Source organism: Cervus canadensis, chromosome X (assembly GCF_019320065.1).
Source record: "Cervus canadensis isolate Bull #8, Minnesota chromosome X, ASM1932006v1, whole genome shotgun sequence".
NCBI classification, from domain to species: Eukaryota; Metazoa; Chordata; class Mammalia; order Artiodactyla; family Cervidae; genus Cervus; species Cervus canadensis.
Window position 1 is genome coordinate 42,489,658 of NC_057419.1, and position 19,779 is coordinate 42,509,436.

The 19,779-nt window shown below is 41.1% G+C and overlaps 1 non-coding gene across 1 annotated transcript; it reads right to left on the reverse strand.

The window, feature by feature from the left end:
- Nucleotides 1–5,336: 5,336 nt before the first annotated feature.
- TRNAE-UUC lies at nucleotides 5,337–5,408 on the reverse strand. Its single transcript has one exon. It is a non-coding gene; the product is annotated as a tRNA-Glu (tRNA).
- Nucleotides 5,409–19,779: the final 14,371 nt, after the last annotated feature.

Below are 19,779 nucleotides of genomic sequence, written 5' to 3' on the forward strand. Positions count from 1 at the left end.
GACTCCAGTTATTGAGACAGTCCAACTGAGCCCTTCTCCAATTCTGTGGTCAAATAGTTTTGAAGAGAATTCTGCATCTTAGGAGATTGAAAATGCACATTGTAACATAAAGGCTCTGATAAGTCCTGCAATACATAAATCTAAGTAAATTTAGTTCAAATTTATTTAGCCATGGAACCATTTTGTCTTGAGACATCTATTAGGATTTGATTGATAAAATTAACACTCTAATTAATACAGTTTTCAATTATAAAATTTTTCAGCTATGTGCTTAGTCATTCAGTTGTGTCCAACTCTTTGCGACCCCAAGGACTGTAACCCACCAGGCTTCTCTGTCCACAGGGATTCCCTAGGCAGGAATACTGGAGTGAGGTGCCATGCCCTCCTCCAGGGGATCTTCCCAACCCAGGGATCAAACACAAATCTCTTGCATTGCAGGCGGATTCTTTACTGTCTGAGCCACCTATAGCTTGGGACTATAGCTTGGCTCAGAATTTAGCAATAGAGCCTGTTGCAGTTGCAATTGTTAATTAACTTCATCTTGATGAAGAAATCAAACTTCCATGGGGAGGGATGAATAATAGGGATGAGTTAAGGATCTGAAATATTGTATCAGAAAATAAGTCTACTGGTTCAACTGGAAATTACACACAAGGCAGGGAATACATCAGTAATCATCAAGAAGGAAGTTCCTTCTGGATAGGAAAACAATTGGGTTTTAAAATGTCCCTTTGTTCTGCTTCTTTTAGTGGTCAGAGGAGTGGCAGAAATTCCTGGCTGGGTCTTCAGTTCAGTTCAGTTCAGTTGCTCAGTCGTGTCTGACTCTTTGTGACCCCATGAATCGCAGCACGCCAGGCCTCCCTGTCCATCACCAACTCCCGGAGTTTACTCAAACTCATGCCCATCGAGTCGGTGATGCCATCCAGCCATCTCATCCTCTGTCAGCCCCTTCTCCTCCTGCCCCCAATCCCTCCCAGCATCAGGGTCTTTTCCAATGAGTCAACTCTTCGCATGAGGTGGCCAAAGTACTGGAGTTTCAGCTTCAGCATCAGTCCCTGGGTCTTAGAGCAAATCAGTTTATCCATCTCCTTACCTACATTCCTATCCATCCATTTTCATTCCTTTCACTTGAAGAGGTAATATTCATATAACATAAAATTCACAAAGAACAGAGTGATATACACTGACAACTCTCCCTCCCACTCTGTCTTTCAATTACAGTGTTTCCAGTTTCTTATCTCTCTTTCCCAGGATTAACTTAAGCATATAGAAGCAAATACATATATATGTCCTTAAAACATATAGTACATACTATACATATTGTGTTCTGCGCTTTGCTATTTTTCAAGTAAATATACATATTTACAGTAAACTAAAAAGCCTCTTGATGAAAGTGAAAGAGGAGAGTGAAAAAGGTGGCTTAAAACTTAACATTCAGAAAACAAAGATTATGGCATCCAGTCCCATCACTTCATGGGAAATAGATGGGGAAACAGTGGAAACAGTGGCTGACTTTATTTTTAGGGGCTCCAAAATCACTGCAGATGGTGATTTCAGCCATGAAATTAAAAGACGCTTACTCCTAGGAAGGAAAGTTATGACCAACCTAGACAGCATATTAAAAAGCAGAGAAAAAAAAAAAAAGGCAGAGACATTACTTTGTCAACAAAGGTCCATCTAGTCAAGGCTACGGTTTTTCCAGTAGTCATGTATGGATGTGAGAGTTGGACTATAAAGAAAGCTGAGCGATGAAAAATTGATGCTTTTGAATTGTGGTGTTGGAGAAGACTCTTGAGAGTCCCTTGGACTGCAAGGAGACCCAGTCAGTCCATCCTAAAGGAGATCAGTCCTGGTGTTCATTGGAAGGGCTGATGTTGATGCTGAAACTCCAATCTTTTGGCCACCTGATGCAAAGAGCTGACTCATTTGAAAAGACCCTGATATTGGGAAAGATTGAAGGCAGGAGGAGAAGGGGATGACAGAGGATGAGATGGTTGGATGGCATCAGCCACTCAATGGACATGAGTTTGGGTAAACTCCAGGAGTTGGCGATGGACAGGGAGGCCTGGCATGCTGTGGTTCATGGAGTCACAAAGAGTCGGACACGACTGAGCAACTGAACTGAGCTGAACTGAAAGTAATTCCATATCCATACACGGTGAGTTTCCTTATTCTTATTTTTCCCATCTCCACTTAATATTTCATTGTATGGATGTACCATAATATAATTAACCAGTCATTTATTGGTGTCTTTTCCTGTTATAAACAATGTTGCAATGAATAAATTTGGACATGCATCACTTTGCCTGTGTGCAAACGTATCTGAGGATAAGTGACTAGACATGGACTCACTGGGTCAAATGTTGGCAGGTGTTGTTGGCGCCTGGCCCTGATCTCTTTTATGGGACTGGTGTATCCATTCCTTAGCTGCTTCAGGTGTTGGCTTCTAAAAATCTCACCTGTGCTTCCTTTTTCTTTCTTAATGTTAACTGAATTTTATTTTTTTTTGGCCACATGCAGGATGATCTTAGTCCCCTGACCAGGGGATCAAACTCACATTCCCTGCAGTGGAAGTGCAGAATGTCAACCTCTGGACCACTGGGGAAGTCCCTCACATGTGCTTTCTTTTCTGGGGAACTGCTGTTGACTGACAGTTGCTACCAGGCCCACAGATGTCCTGGAAGTTACAGGTCCTTCTGGGGCCAGCCCCTGGCCAATGACTTACAGATGTGTGATTATCACAAGCCAGTCTCCTTGTCTCTGGGCAGAATAGACTGTGGTACAATTTCACTCAAGAGCCTCTTGTGGGATGGGGCTGAGGCTAGGCAGATCTTAAGCCACATCTCACCCTATCCCCTTCCCCTGCCATCCTGCTTCCCTTACTCCTCTGCAGATTTCTTCTGAGAACATTCCCTTAATAACTCATCTGTACAAGAAGCCCTGTTTCAGCCTCTGTTTATAGGGAGCCTAGTCTAAGACAAATGTTATGTGCACATCTAATTTTTTTGTTGTTAAATCACATTTTTTTAAAAATTAAGGTGAAATTTACATAACATAAAATTTGTCATTTCAAAATATACAATCCATTTAGTGTATTCACAACATCTTTATTTCACCATCATTTAGTGTATCCACACATCTTTATTTTACTGGGTATAGTCCCAAATGATACTATACCCAGTAAGCCATCATATCCCTCAGCCCTTGACAACCAACCACTCTGTTTCTGTTTCTATGGATTTGACATTCTGAACATTTCATATAAATAAAATCATATAATCTGTGATCTCTTGGTGCACATGTAATTTTTTAGATAAATTTCATAGATATTGTTCAGTTGTCTCATAGAGGTTGCACCAATTTAGGTTCATCCTAGCAATGTAAGAAAGTGTTAGGGAAAATTTTATCATCTTAATTGCTCATCAAGTATTAGTGAAAGAGTGAATATATGCTGTGTCTTGTTTTGGTGTTAGTGTATTTGGAGCAGTGTGTGCATGCTAAGTAGCTTCAGCCGTGTCCGACTCTTTGCGATGCTATGGACTGTAGCCCACCAGTCTCCTCTGTCTATGGAATTCTCCAGCCAAGAATACTGGAGTGGGTTGCCATGCCCTTCTCCAGGGGATCTTCCCCACCCATGGATTGAACCCATGACTCTTAAGTCTCCTGCACTGGTGGGTGTGTTCTTTACCACTAGCGCCATCTTGGGCTTCCCTGATATCCTGGTGGATAAAGAATCTCCCTGCAGTGCAGGAGACACAGGAGAGGTGTGTTCAATCCCTGGGTCAGGAAGATCCCCTGGAGTAGGAAATGGCAACCCACTCTGGTATTCTTGCCTGAAAAATCCCTAGGACAGAAGACCCTGGAGGGATACAGTCCAAAGGGTTACAAAGAGTTGGAGGTGACTGAGCACGAGCACATCCTATTACCGTATTTGGAGCTGTGTATCCCTAGTTTTAAAAATGTGTTTGTTTCCAGAGGAACTGGGACACCTGTCTGTGTAAAAGGTTGTTTCCATCTCAATGGCCATATGACCACTGATCTCATGGCCCTTTCACTTGCTGTGGGTACCAGGGAGTGCTGAAAAGTAGATGATGGGGAGGGCCATGGCCAAAGGGAAAGGATAGGAAGGGTTAGTATTTTCTAAGATATAAGAAAATGAAAGGTCTCAATTTTTTAAATCAAAAAGCACAGAATACCTAGATGGGAGGGGAATATTTGGGATTCACAGGGAGATTCTGAGTCCAAATTTGACCAATGCTTTTAGAGATTAAGTGGTCTAACCTACAGTGTGGTTTGCATAAGCCAGAGGAAGCCTGCTGTGGGCTTTCAGATCAGCACACTTGAGATCCAATCCCAGCTCCACTGCCTTCTAACTCTATGCCCTTATCTTTCTGAGTCTTGGTTTCATTTTCAGTAAAACAACAGTAACAATAATAATACCTATCTTGCAAAGTTATTATGAAAATTCAGTGTGGTTGGTCCCAAGTAGGGGTTATATAAAGAGTATTGAAAAGGTAGTAGAAATTGTGGTTACTATTATCATTGAAGAGCTCTCCTCAATTATAATGCAAGGTTTCAGAACTACAAAATGTATTTAGTATATGGGAAGCCCCAGGAGAAGGACTCTTGGGTCTACACTTTTCAACAACCCCACTTTTCACTACTTATTCACATCATCCTATTCCAACTGTTTTTATAAAAATTTTATTTATTATTTATTTTTTTGGCTGCACAGCAAGTGGGATCTTAGTTCCTCAACCAGAAATTGAACTTGCATCCCCTGCAGTGGAAGTGCAGAGTCTTAATTACTGGACTGCCAGGGAAGCCCCCCAATTCTTTTTCACTAATGAAGGTTCATATTCCCCTCTCACTGTCTTCATCTCCCATTTCATTCAGGGACTGGCATAAACAGCCAATAAAAGAAAGCCAGAGTGCATGGGTGGCAGGGTTTTCTATGCTGGTAAGTGTTTGGGAACCCAATGACCTGTACTCAAGAGGAAAGGCTGACCACCTGTATAGCAAGGGGTTTCAATGGTGGAGAGTGTTCCCATTTCCACTGAGGACAACATAAAAGGAAATGGAGATGCTGAAACAGAGGGCGTTAAGATGGACTTAAGCTAGCTCTTCAAAGACCCTCAATGCTAGAAGTTTCCACCCTGTGAACACGTTGCCTCTGAGTTTATTTGAATGTACTCCAGCTTTATGCTTCAGTGTTGGCTTTGTATTATCTAAGCCACCCAAAGGAATTTCCACACAGGATACAAAATGCACACATTATAGAACAAAGCCAAGGATTTTTTTTTTTTCACTGCACCTTGCAGTTTGCAGGGTCTTAGTTCCCTGACCAAGGATTGAACTTGGGTCACAGCAGGGAAAGCACTGAGTCCTAACCACTGAACCATCAGGGAATTTCCAAGGATTACTTTTTTAAAACCCTCATTATGTTTAAAATAAATTTGGGGGTACATTTCAAATGCTCCTCTTTCATTATATTCCCCACTATTGTCCTGCTCATAAATGTTGATGTTGTATAATGAATAGGGTTGTGAACCACTTTAGTCTGGCTTGTTTTGGTGGAATAAGGGGTGCTTTTTGAGAAAAGAACATTGGAATATTTGTTTAAGAAAAGTTTATGCTGAAAGAATTTTCTTTGCTTTGGAAAAATAAGAAAGCCAGATCTGTTTTGAGCCTTTTATGTTAGGTAATAGTTTGAGAGTATGTCTTCACATCTTGTAAAATAATCATTGCATAAATTATTTATCCTCTTTTCCAGAATAAAGTACTTCTGGGTACCCACACTTGAGAGAACTTACAGATGCCAATTAGGGTGGAGTGTGCTTTTAGCTTTTTCTTCCCCTTTCTTCTGCAGTAGGGAAGGCAGATTGGGTAAAGGGCACGTGCTCCAGGATCTAGGCTGTCATGTTGCACAACTGCAAAAGACACTAGTAATTACATGGTATCCTACATGAATAGCTCCCCCTGGAACTCAACATGTAATGTAATGATGAGCCCTGGAATTGTGCACCACTTAGTAAAGTCCACATTTTGCTTCCCAATGCCACTTTTGGAGTCTTGCCTCATCTCGTGTCTCTGGGAAGCATTGTCTACAGTCGAAGCTACAACAACTTGAGGTCAATGTTGTCAGAGCAGAAGCTGGCAATCAAATCCAGCTTTAGACACTATCCTTCCTCTGAGCACCGCTGGTGTGTGGACATGATTAAGGTTCAGTCCCTCATGGTCCTCACAGTACATGGGGTGACCCTTCAAAGGCAGGAGATTTTGGTCCTCTGGTCTATGGATATGGTGACCATATTTTTCCAAACAAAAGTCAGGACAAATGGTCTGGCAAAGGATTATTTATGGTCTGTGAATATATTTTAAAGGAGTCTTATAAATAGCTTTTAGTGATTTATGTGACAAATCATTGTGTAGAAAAGAATGAAACTCTGAGATGAATGTCGTCTCAGGAATTTTAATGTACACTTGCTACCTATAATATGAACAGCTACCATTTATTGAAGGGTTATTATTAAAGCTTCAAACTAAGTGCTTTACAGAAGTTATCTGATTTTTCTCCTCAGGAGAACTCTAGTCAGTGGGCACTATCAATCCATTTTATAGAAGGGATAACTGAAATCCTGAGATGAGAAGTAGCTTACCATGGTTATGTAGGTAGGAAGTGGTGGAGCTAACATTCTTACTCAGCCTGGCAGGACCCATTCTCTTCAACGATACAACACAATGCAACACTGCTGCTGCTGCTGAGTCGCTTCAGTCGTGTCCGACTCTGTGCGACCCCATAGACGGCAGCCCACCGGGCTCCCCCGTCCCTGGGAGTCTCCAGGCAAGAACACTGGAGTGGGTTGCCAGTTCCTTCCCCAATGTATGAAAGTGAAAAGTGAAAGTGAAGTCGCTCAGTCATGTCTGACTCTTAGCGACCCCATGGACTGCAGCCCACCAGGCTCCTCTGTCCATGGGATTTTCCAGGCAAGAGTACTGGAGTGGGTGCCATTGCCTTTTCCAACACAACACTAGCTCTCCTATTTAGCTCTTCTATTTAATGAGGGCTTTTTACTCTTTTTACTCTTCTATTTGGGTCTGGAATGTCGCAGAGGACTGTAGTTCCATCAGGCCACGAGATTTATAACTCTCCCTTGTTGGTGGAGAATAAGATATTCCTTATCTCCTGAATTTAGTTCAGGACAGCAAACATTTATTAAGTATCTACTTGATAAAACCCATAGGATTAGTAGTTCCAGAATATAAAGGTTAATAATACCAATACCACACTCTTCCTATGCTCAAGATGACTGGATTAGCGGGAAAAGGCAAGCACACAAACAACTTTAATATGAGGCCAACCATAATAAGTGAAATATTTGAGAAACTAATTGCTGTGAGAGTTTCAGGAAGATAGAAATTAAATTGAACTAGGGAAGATTCCTATAGGAATTGGCATTTAAGTAAGGCACTGAAAGATTGTAAGGCTATCATGGTTACTATGGTTGTGTTACAATTTACCCCCAAACTTAATGGCATTAAACAATCATTTTACTCTGTTAAAAAATCTTACGTTCAGGAATTCAGGAAGGTGTCAGCTGAGCAGTTCTTGCTTAGTGTCTCTCAAGTGGTTACAATCATATGTGACTAGGGCTGCAGTCATCTAAAGCATGGAGTGGCTGGATATTCAAGGTGGTGCACTTACTGGGCTGGCATTAATGCCATCTGTCAGTGAGAATGCAGCTGGGACCTCCACTGGGCTGCCACTGGAGTGCCTACACAGGGCCTCTGTAGCATGGTAGTCTCAGGCAGAAGTTGTGTGGACTAACCTTGGAAGTCACCTTCTATTGGTAATGAGCAAGACACTATGGTCAGCTCAGATTTAAGGGAAGGGGTCATGGGCTCCATCTTTTGATGGGAAGAGGATCAAGGTCAAGTTGTCAAAGAGAATGTGTAAACTGCCATAAGGGTGTGGTGAGTGGAGGTGTGGGCAAGAGGGCCTTCTAGTCAGAGAGAACAGCAGAAGTAGGAAAGAGGTATGTTTAAGGAATGGCAAGTTGTCTTATGTAGCCGGGGTGCGGAGGATAATGAATTGGGAGAGATAAATTTGAAAAACTATTTTGGGTCCTGTCCACAGAGTACTTTATAAGCCAGAATGCCAAATCAGGATTTATTGAGAGGTAAACAAAGAGTTGGACATGACTGAGCGACTCAGCTGAACTGAACTGAACCTAGTGATGACATTTGGAGCATGGCTTTGGAGTCAGGTAGAACTCTTTCTAGATCAACCCTTTACTAGCTGTGTGACCTTGGGTGAATTCCTTACCCTTCCAGAGACTCAGTGTTCTTAGCTGTGAAAGAAGAAAATTCTAATGTTGTTGCAGTTTTGCTTTATAAGATAGGAAGATGAATGTTAATCACTTAGTATATAATCAAGGGTGACAACTATTATTGTACTGATAATAATAAGGTAGCCTATGAGATTGCTGGGCTTCCCAGATGGCACTAGTGGTAAAGAATCCACCTGCCAATACAGGAGATATAAGAGACACGGGTTTAATCCCTGGGTTGGGAAGATCCCCTAGAGAAGGGCTTGGCAACCCTCTCCAGTATTCTTGTCTGAAGAATCCCATGGACAGAGGAGCCTGGCAGGCTACAGTCCATAGGGTCACAAAGTGTCAGACATGACTAAAGCGACTTAGCATGCACATGAGATTGTTTGAGGATAAAGTAATATGATTAAATTTGTCATTCAGAAAGATTCCATCAGGTAGCTCATAAGCCTGAAGTCAGGAAGACCAGTTGGGAAGACAAGATACTAAGCTGGTTAAGAAGCCATTAGAGGCTAAACCAGGGTGGTGATTGGGGAGGGCTTAGAATGACAGGATGTTGTGGAGATAGAGGTTTTATTTGCTGGCTCATGGACTACAGGGTGAAAGAAAGGGAGAATCTGACTTGGGTCAGAGGTCAGAGTGCAGGTCCTGCTAGTGGGGAGGCTGGAAAGATATCCTTGGTGACAACCTGGCTGTGCTCTCTCCTTAGCTCAGGGGTCTTTTGAATTGAGAGTAAGTGAAGCCAAACTCTGGCTTGCCAGGTGGCGCTAGTGGTAAAGAACCCACCTGCCAATGCAGGAGACATAAGAAATGTGGGGTTCGATTCCTGGGTTAGGAAGATCCCCTGGAGGAGGACGTGGCAACCTATTCTACTCCAGTATTCTTGCCTGGAGAATCCCATGGACAGAGGAGCCTGGTGGGCTACAGTCCTTGGGGCTGCAAAGAGTCGAACATGACTGAAGCAACTTGGCATGCACACACACGAAGACAAACCCAGCCTCTGTATCCCAACACTGAGATTTAAATCTTGAGACAAGAGTTTTGGGTGAAGCAGAAAAGTGCTATTGCTTTGCCAGGCAAAAGGGGCCACAACAGGCTAATGCCCTCAAAACTGTGTGTCCTGCAACCCAGAGGGATGGGATGGGGAGGGAGGTGGGAGGGGGGTTCAGGATGGGGGTCACATGTGCACCCGTGGATGAATCATGTCGATGTACGGCAAAAACCACCACAGTATTGTAAAGTAATTATCCTCAAATTAAGATAAATAAATTATTTTTAAAAATCAAAATAATTACATATAAAAACAAACAAACAAACAAACACTGTGTGTCCTGACCTGGGGGAGGTAGTGAGGAGTTTTACAGTAATAGTTCAAAGGGAGCATGACCAGCTCGTGGACATTCTTCTGATTGGTTGGTGGTGAGCTAAGAGGGAGTCAGCATCATCAGCCTTCTGGTTCTAACTGGTCTGGGGTCTGTGTGATCCTGGGGCAGCATAGAGTTGACTTCTCCCACCTGGTGGGGGTTTCAATATCTGCAAAACAGCTCAAAGATATTGTTATGCATATCCCTTGAGGGAGAAGACTCTTGAGAGACCCTTGGACTGCAAGGAGATCAAACCAGTCAATCCTAGCAGAAATTAATCCTGAATATTCATTGAAAGGACTGATGCTGAAGCTGAAGCTCCAGTACTTTGGCCACCTGATGCAAAGAACTGACTCACTGGAAAAGACCCTGATGCGAATGATTGAAGGCGGGAAGAGAAGGGGACGACAGAGGATGAGTTGGTTGGACGGCATCACCAACTCGATGGAAATGAGTTTGAGTAAGGTCTGGGAGTTGGTGATGGACAGTGAAGCCTGGTGTGTTGCAGTCCATGGGGTCACAGAGTCAGACATGGCTGAGTGACTGAACTGGACTGAGGGGAACCAGGATCCTGCCCAAGGCTGCACTATTGTTTCTTGACTGCTCCTCCCTTGTTTCCCATCCAACTCCCATCTCTCCCTAATTAGTATGTTTGAACAACTCAGGGAAGGTCCGGGAGGCTGAAGGAAGCCTATTTCCTGTAATCAAGAAAAGCAGAAAGTCTTTTGTGCCCGGGAACCCCACAGAGTCCTGCTCGGTAGCATTTCCTGCTTTCTGGGGATTGCCCTTGCTCTCCACATAAAAGATGTACCTTCAGCAAGGGTTCTAGAAGCAGAACCTGAGACAGAGAATCTTGGGCAAGTGGTTTACTGTGGGAGAGTTGTCAGGAGAAGAAAGAGTGCAGGAGAAGGATGGAGCAGAGGAGAACGTTAAGAAAGGAGATAGTCTCACCTGCCCACCAGCTTCAGCTGGACCCCACAGGAAGCTCTGCAGCTTGACTGCCCCACACAGTTCGCTGTGCCTTGAGGCAAGGGATCTGCCTTTTGTACTTCTCCTGCAGCAGTGAGTCATGAGTCTGGGCTGCCTGGGGGTGATGGGGTAAGGTGTAATCTTCCTTTCCAGATGGTTCCATTAGGCCAAGAGCAATTCTCTGGAGAAGGGGGCAGTTGTGAGTTCTCAGCCACCACTGTTCCCTGCAGCTGGGGAAGTGGTGTATTGGCCCAGAAAAGAGGATGTGGGCGAGGCACCACTGGTGTCCATTATAAGGGTCAGTGTTGTGATCGGTCTGCTTAACATCTTTCCCCAGCCAGGGAACCGGTGCAACTGAACTTCTGCTCTGCATGCGTAAATGCCTTTAGGCTATGAGCTCTGGTAATTACTAACAGGCTAGTGTTTGAAAGTGAAAGTGTTAGTTGCTCAGTCATGTCCCACTCTTTGCGATCCCATGGATTGTAGCCTACCAGGCTCCTCTGTCCATGGGGATTCTCCAGGCAAGAATACTGGAGTGAGTAGCCATTCCCTTCTCCAGGGAATCTTTCCGACCCAGGGATCGAACCTGGGTCTCCTGCACTGCAGGCAGATTCTTTACTGTCTGAGCCTCCGGGGAAGCCCCTAGTGTTTGGGAGATCTTGTTTTCTTGTTAGGGCATCCCAGGTGGCTCTAGTGGTGAAGAAACTGTTTGCCAGTGCAGGAGACATAAGAAATGTGGGTTTGATCCCTGGGTAGGGGAGATCCCCTGGAGGAAGGCATGGCAACCCACTCCAGTATTCTTGCCTGGGAAATCCCACGGACAGGGAAGCCTGGTGGACTACAGTCCATGGGGTTGCAAAGAGTCAGACACGACCGAAGCAGCTTAGCACACAAGCTTATTTTCTCGTTAAAGGATCCTAGGATATGGCATTGTGCACATGTGGACTGCTGAAATGGAGGCCAGAAGGAAGTCCATAGAGCCTTTGACCTACAGAGAGACAGAGAAAGAGAAGGAGAGATGAATAGGAAAAGCAAGAAAGACCCATAAGACAGGTAGCACACAGAGATGTGCCTCACACCATATTTACTGAAGACCCCCCCTCATAATTTATGTACTTCTCAAAGGACCCAGTTGGTGCTATTTATTTCATCTCTGGCTCTGTGATCTTCTGTTCCCTGCACACTGGATTTGATTGAGATTAGACAAATTACTGTTTCTTTGAAAAAGGAAACTTCTGAAGCAATCACTGAATGTCACACATGATAAATTTAATTTCTCACATAGGTACTGTTTACCTCTTTAAAGTCAGTATAAATGATTAAATGGGAATAACTTATATAACTCAAAGCAAACACATACACACATACCAAAACTTTAGATGAATGGCTTGGCTGCCCGCCACCAGAAATCTATTTCCCTTTTATTATTTGGAGTAAACACAAAATTAAATCAACACCATCAAGGGTTTGCCCACTTGGAAAGGATATTGCATTCCAGAGCGGTCCAAAGGTTACACTACTCATCACAATTGTATATTGTTTTCTCTAAAGTCCACGGAAAGATAACGGTTATTTTCTTCCTTCATACCAGCTTTCCAGCACTCCTTTTTCTTCTGAAAGGGAGAAGCACATCTTTTGTGCATTTTGCAAACTATCCCTCTTTAGGTAATCCTCCTACTGCTAAGCTTATCTATTTGCTGCTGTGGTTCTACCATGTTTTGTCATTGCAGCCTGAATGGACTAAGGCATCCTCCATTTCAGAAATAGAGAAGACACTCATGAAAACCATTCAGACTATCGCCATTCCTATACTGGACAGATAACTACATTAAGAATGAGCTACTGGAGGTCAGAGGTTATGTGTTGACCAGATGACCACAAATAAATGATTTCTAAATATGTGTTGGATGCCATCCCATTGAGTGAGCTAATTAAGTCCTAAAATTAAATGCTAGTGGAGTTTCTCACTTCTATCAAGATTAATACTCAAGATGCTCCCATGTATATATGTTCTGTATATATTTAAAACTTACAAAGTCACCCTCTGTTATCTGAAGTGTAATGAAAAAAATGAAGATTCAGGAAATCCTGCCTTGTAGTGATAGATTTTTAACCCATGTTTGAGCTTCAGTTTCTGTATTTCTAAAGTGATAATTGTTAGACTTGTCACACAGAATCTCTGGGAGCATTTAAGGAGATATAAATGAAAAGAAATTTTGTAAACTTCTGAGTGATGTTCAAATATTAAAAACTAGGAGACTTTAAAGAATTATACGTTTAAGGTATCTTTTATACCATCATCTAGGAAATATATACTTGTAACAAAAATACAGCAAAGTAAACAAAAACGAAGGGGGAAACAATGATAGATTTTAAGTGTTTCTTAGATTAAAAGTGATACTCTTTGAGTGGGATGATATAGTGGATTGAATGGTGGCACCTCAAAAGATAAGTCTGAGTCCTAGCCCCTGATTCCTTGAATGTGATCTTATTTGGGAAAAGGGCCTTTGCATATATAGTTAAGTAAAAGATTTTAAGATGACATTGTTCTAGATTAACTGGGTGAGTTCTTTTTTTTTTTTTTTGCATTTATTTTTATTAGTTGGAGGCTAATTACTTTACAATATTGTAGTGGTTTTTGCCATACATTGACATGAATCAGCCATGGATTTACATGTGTTCCCCATCCCGATCCCCCCTCCCTCCTCTCTCCCCGTCCCATCCCTCTTGGTCTTCCCAGTGCACCAGCCCTGAGCACTTGTCTCATGCATCCAACCTGGGCTGGTGATCTGTTTCACCCTTGATAGATTAACTGGGTGAGTTCTAAATTCAAAGACAAGCACCTTTATTAGAAGAGGAGAAATAGTGGGGAAATGTAAGGGAAGGCCACGTGAATATGGAGGCAGAGATTGGAGTGATGTGTCTATAAGCCAAGGAATGCTAGTAGCCACCAGAAGCTGGAAGAGGCAAGAAAGGAGTTTTTCCTAGAACCTTTAGATGGAGCATGACCCTACTAACACTTTGATTTCAGACTTCTGGCCTCTGAAACTGTGAGATAATACCTTTTTATTGCTATAAGCCACTCAGTTCATGGTAATTCATTCTGGCACCCTAGGAAACTAATAAAGATGCTCACCATAAAGAAAGCCCTATGAATTTCATCATGTCAGAGAGTGAGCAGAGCATTGAAAGACAAAGGAAGCATGTGCTGGCAATCTGCAGTGCATGGTTTTTTTTTTAAATGAAAAAGCTTATTTTCTGTTTCTTTTAAAGGAGAATAGTCACTTTAAATGAATCAAAAGAAAACAGCAATAAAAACTATAATAAAGTCAAGTTAGGAGTAGGTTGAGAAGCAAAGTAACCACAGCAAATAATAAGATTAGGTCAGTTGAGTGGCCTTATCTTGTATTAAGGAAAGATTTTTGGCATAGAATTAAGTAGGTAAGCATTTCCTCTTTAAAGTGGAACATGGGAATAAAAGAAGAAAGGGATTAGGAATGCAAACAGTTAAGGAATAGAGGACAAAAACCCAATAAATTCAGAATTTATACCACCTTTGGCTCAGACTTTGTTCTTTTTCTTTCTTTTTTTTTTTTTTGGTTCTTTTTCTTTCAATTTTACATTTACGTGCTCAGTCGCTTCAGTATTGTCTGACTATTTGTGACCCTATGTACTGTAGCCCGCCAGCCTCCTCTGTCCATGGGATTTCCCAGGCAAGAATACTGGAGTGGGTGGCCATGCCCTCCTCCAGGGGATCTTCCCAACCCAGGGATTGAACCCATGTCTCCTGTGTCTCCTGCATTGCAGGCGGATTCTTTACCCACTGAGTCATCAGGGAATTTAAACATTTTAATAAAAAAATTGATTCTTATCAAGTAAAGTTGAAAAAAATTCACTGATTTGGGTGAGTCTAGGCAAAGGAAATCCTTAGCTATTTGAGCAATCTTATTGTAGTACCTGGCACCTACAGCTTAACCAGTAGAAACCCAAACTATAATATGGATTTTTCCCTGTTCTGGGACTAATCTCTTGGCCAGAGGATATTTAAAAGAAGTCCTGCCCAAAGGCAAAAGTCACCTTAAAGTCTGCCTGATTTCTATTTTATTAATCCTCAGTCCTCAATGTCTTCTTTTGTATTCATTTGGTACATTATTATGGTTGTTTTGTTCTTCAAAAGAATAATAAGCACTGATTACCTCTTAGGCACTTATGTTTTCATAGATACCATTTGATCTTCATGGTAATCTTGGGATCTTGATAATCTTGATTTTCAAGAAAATCCCTATTGTATACTCTCAGAAACCAAGAAACTATGACATTGGAGGTACAGTGTTTTGAGTGAAAGTCAAATGGACTTGGAGTAGATTTCTGGCTCCATGCCCAGAAATAAGCTGCATGACTTTGGACAGATAAGTTATGTAACCTCTCTAGGCCTCAGGGTTCTCACATGTAAAATGGGTCATACTCCATTTTATTGTGTTCTAAGGAGCCTTTTGTTTTCACTTCTAATTTTAATGTTTGAAATGGAAGTGTATCTTATAACTGCCATCTTATATTTTTCACCCTATAAAACTGCTATTAAATTGATCATGTCTTATCATTGATGGGCTTTCCAGGTGGCTCAGCAGTAAAGAATCTGTGTGCCACAAAGACAGAAATATAGATCAATGGAACAGAATAGAAAGCCCAGAGATAAATCCACGAACCTATGGACACCTTATCTTTGACAAAGGAGGCAAGGATATACAATGGAAAAAAGACAACCTCTTTAACAAGTGGTGCTGGGATAACTGGTCAACCACTTGTAAAAGAATGAAACTAGAACACTTTCTAACACCATACACAAAAAATAAACTCAAAATGGATTAAAGATCTAAATGTAAGACCAGAAACTATAAAACTCCTAGAGGAGAACATAGGCAAAACACTCTCCGACATAAATCACAGCAGGATCCTCTATGACCCACCTCCCAGAATATTGGAAATAAAAGCAAAACTAAACAAATGGGACCTAATGAAACTTAAAAGCTTTTGCACTACAAAGGAAACTATAAGTAAGGTGAAAAGACAGCCTCAGATTGGGAGAAAATAATAGCAAATGAAGAAACAGACAAAAGATTAATCTCAAAAATATACAAGCAACTCCTGAAGCTCAATTCCAGAAAAATAAATGACCCAATCAAAAAATGGGCCAAAGAACTAAACAGACATTTCTCCAAAGAAGACATACAGATGGCTAACAAACACATGAAAAGATGCTCAACATCACTCATTATCAGAGAAATGCAAATCAAAACACAATGAGGTACCATTACACGCCAGTCAGGATGGCTGCTATCCAAAAGTCTACAAGCAATAAATGCTGGAGAGGGTGTGGAGAAAAGGGAACCCTCTTACACTGTTGGTGGGAATGCAAACTAGTACAGCCGCTATGGAAAACAGTGTGGAGATTTCTTAAAAAACTGGAAATAGAAACTGCCATATGACCCAGCAATCCCACTTCTGGCATACACACCGAGGAAACCAGATCTGAAAGAGACACGTGCACCTCAATGTTCATCACAGCACTGTTTATAATAGCCAGGACATGGAAGCAACCTAGATGCCCATCAGCAGATGAATGGATAAGGAAGCTGTGGTACATATACACCATGGAATATTACTCAGCCGTTAAAAGAATTCATTTGAACCAGTCCTAATGAGATGGATGAAACTGGAGCCCCTTATACAGAGTGAAGTAAGCCAGAAAGATAAAGAACATTACAGCATACTAACACATATATATGGAATTTAGAAAGATGGTAACGATAACTCTATATGCAAAACAGAAAAAGAGACACAGAAGTACAGAACAGACTTTTGAACTCTGTGGGAGAAGGTGAGGGTGGGATGTTTCGAAAGAACAGCATGCATATTATCTATGGTGAAACAGATCACCAGCCCAGGTGGGATGCATGAGACAAGTGCTTGGGCCTGGTGCACTGGGAAGACCCAGAGGAATCGGGTGGAGAGGCAGGTGGGATGGGGGATCGGGATGGGGAATACGTGTAACTCTATGGCTGATTCATGTCAATGTATGACAAAACCCACTGAAATGTTGTGAAGTAATTAGCCTCCAACTAATAAAAAAAATTAAAAAAAAAAAAAAAAGAATCTGTGTGCCAATGCAGGATATGTAAGAGATGTGAGTTTGATTCCTGACTCGGGAAGATCCCCTGGAGAAGGAAATGGCAGCACACTCCAGTATTCTCCCCTGGAGAATTCCATGGACAGAGGAGCCTGGTGGGCTACAGTCCATAGGGTCACAAAAGAGTTGGGATAGCATTTGAAGGATTTAGTAATGCATACCCTCCAGGGTTCTTAGAAAGCCTGAAGATTATGTATGTAAAGTGCTTGGTACTGACTCAGAGCTTAAGAAATGTTGGTTTTTATTATTTAAGCAACTTGACCATAGACTGTATTACTAGTAAGTGGCAAAGCCTAGATTGGAACCAAGTTTGTAATAGTAGTTATGAGCTTCTTCTTTTCTAGGCCAAAATTCTAGCCCCAGATAGTGAGGGAACCAGCTCATTACATTAGCTTCGAGTCTGTCCACCATATTATGATCCACACTCCCTGATTTTCATTACTTTGCCTGTTCATCTTAATTCCTAATATCTTCACCAGGCATAAATTATGTTGATCCATCACCATTTAAAATTTGAAATTGTAATCTTTAAATCAATGTACATAAGACTTGCATAATTATAATATTAAATGATTATATTAATAATTAAATTATTATATTAATTGTTATATTAAATTGTCATATTCTTTTCTGAATGCTGAGTTCTAGGATAATAAGAACTAGGTGATAAATAAAACAGGCTAAAAGGCAAATAGATAAATCTTAAAATTATTGAGATGAAGTTAAGCCTGTAGCCTGTTCCAATGTTCTCTTTTTGTGCTTTTCCTCCCAGAGGGAATCAACAATTCATCATTGCACTTGTGATAGGTGTTCATGTTCCTCTACTCACTGAAAGTGACTCTGAGCTGAGGAGGGGAGTGTGGCCAAGAATCTCAAGTACAAAATTGTTGTAGTAGACATTTACTGTTATTATTATTATCAATTGCCTGCCCAGCAGCCAATCTTTCTTCTTTTCCATTGGAGAAACTCTGTCCTCCCTCAGTCCTTGTGATTTGTTACAGGTAGGATTCATCTTAGGGTTGATTGAGAAACTGAGGCCTAAGCAATCAGCATATTTTATCCCTTTGGCCACTACATTTGGTTCAGGGATGAGCAATTTTTTTTTTTACCTAATCTAGTTTGACTTTTAACTTTCTAATACTTTTAATTGAAAGAGTCCCTCTTCACTAACATAATTGGAAATCAAGACCAATTGGTATTTGGGGACACACCCAGTAGCTGCAGGTAAACATTGGAAATAAACTCTTATGAGGACTAAACTAAACCCAATGAGGAATTGATGGGAAGAGTTTTTCAGGGTCCCCTGGCACCATCAAGGAAGAGGTTTGTTCTGATAGACTGACCCAAGTGTAAAATCAGCCAGGCAGGTATTTTTATTAGCAGTGAGGTGATTGAGGTCCCATAAATCAATAACCTTTATTTAAACCACACAGATCCCTCTTCTTGAATCCAGTGTTTGCCAACCAGTCATTTGGACTTAATTTAGCCTTTCTTTTCTTGGAAGGGAGTACGTATAGCAAGTGACACCCTGCTCTGGGAGGTATTTGGTAGGGTAGTGTGCAGGAATAAATGCATGGTCTGGTTTACAAGTGAACCTTCTGTGAATCTGATTGTCACAAGCCAGTTCAACTGGTGAGCTCAACCTTGGATAATTTTAACTCATTTGAATTTCTGAACCTGCACATTTGAAAATCACATCCAAAACAGAAATGTCTAGTGGCAAGCAAAAAATCCCCTTAAAGTTTGCCTAAAAATAGCAGATCTAAAAATTACTTTTGTTGTCTTCTCTTGAGGGAGGAATGGGCTTGGTGTTTGTTCTTTGAAATGTGTTTCACTCATCTAAGATCCTGGATACATGGTGTGGGGTAACAGTGGGGGTTTGGGAGCTGACTGATTTATTTACTTTTCCCCCAAGACCTCAGCCACTAAACAGTGATCCTTTGTGTGGCTGCTGAGATGTCAGTTATGAAAAATAGCCATCCAAGCCCTGGTAAGATGTTCTAAGATCTTACTTGATAAAGTGATTCACTCTTTCAGAAAGTTTGTATCGGTGACTACCCTGATAGGACATGAGGTTCTAGAGAAAGAGGTGGAGTGTTGAATCTCTAACTTATTTTACAGTAGAGCTTGTTGCAGCATCTTCAAGATAAAAAATGCCATTTAGAAGACATTTCTCTTCATTAAGATGATATTCCTATGCAATTTGGAAATACTAAGCTATTCATAGACTTGCTCCTATTTTTGCTTATTAAGTACAACAAACGCTTTAATATTTACTATGTACATAGCATGGGTTAAGTAAATTTTCCTTTTTACACAACCTAAGTGCAAGATACTGTCAAAGTAATTTCATAATCATTTCATAAGCCAGATAAAGGCACTTACCATAAAGGTTGTAATGTTTTTTAAATGTCAGAGCAGAAACTGAACAATTATAAGGGGGCACATTTTATTAATTTATCATTCTTACTATGACATTAACTTCCTTCCTCCAAATTGCTCATTTGACATTTTTCCAATCTGGACTGTGTGAAGAACTTCACAATGAATATTGCCTTATTTTTTCTTCTTCCTTTTTTCAGTGTTTTTTTTTTTTTTTAAACCATACAAAGTATAAATACTTTCTTGTCATAAAAAGTTTTCAAATGATAAAAAAACAAATAACCCCTTTTATTCCTACCCAATTTTGCACCCATTTCCAGAAGTTACACAGGTAACTGTTTAGTGTATCTACTTTCAGCCCCTTCTCTATGCAGTTATGAAAAAATATGTGCATATATCAGTGTATGATTTTATTTTTGGCATGTGTGTTTGTAAATTGGATCATAGTGTATGTATTGCTTTGCAACTTGCCTTTTTCACTCAACGGGCTGTGTTAGATAGGGATTTTTCCCTATCAGCTCACATGGATTTATTCATATAATCA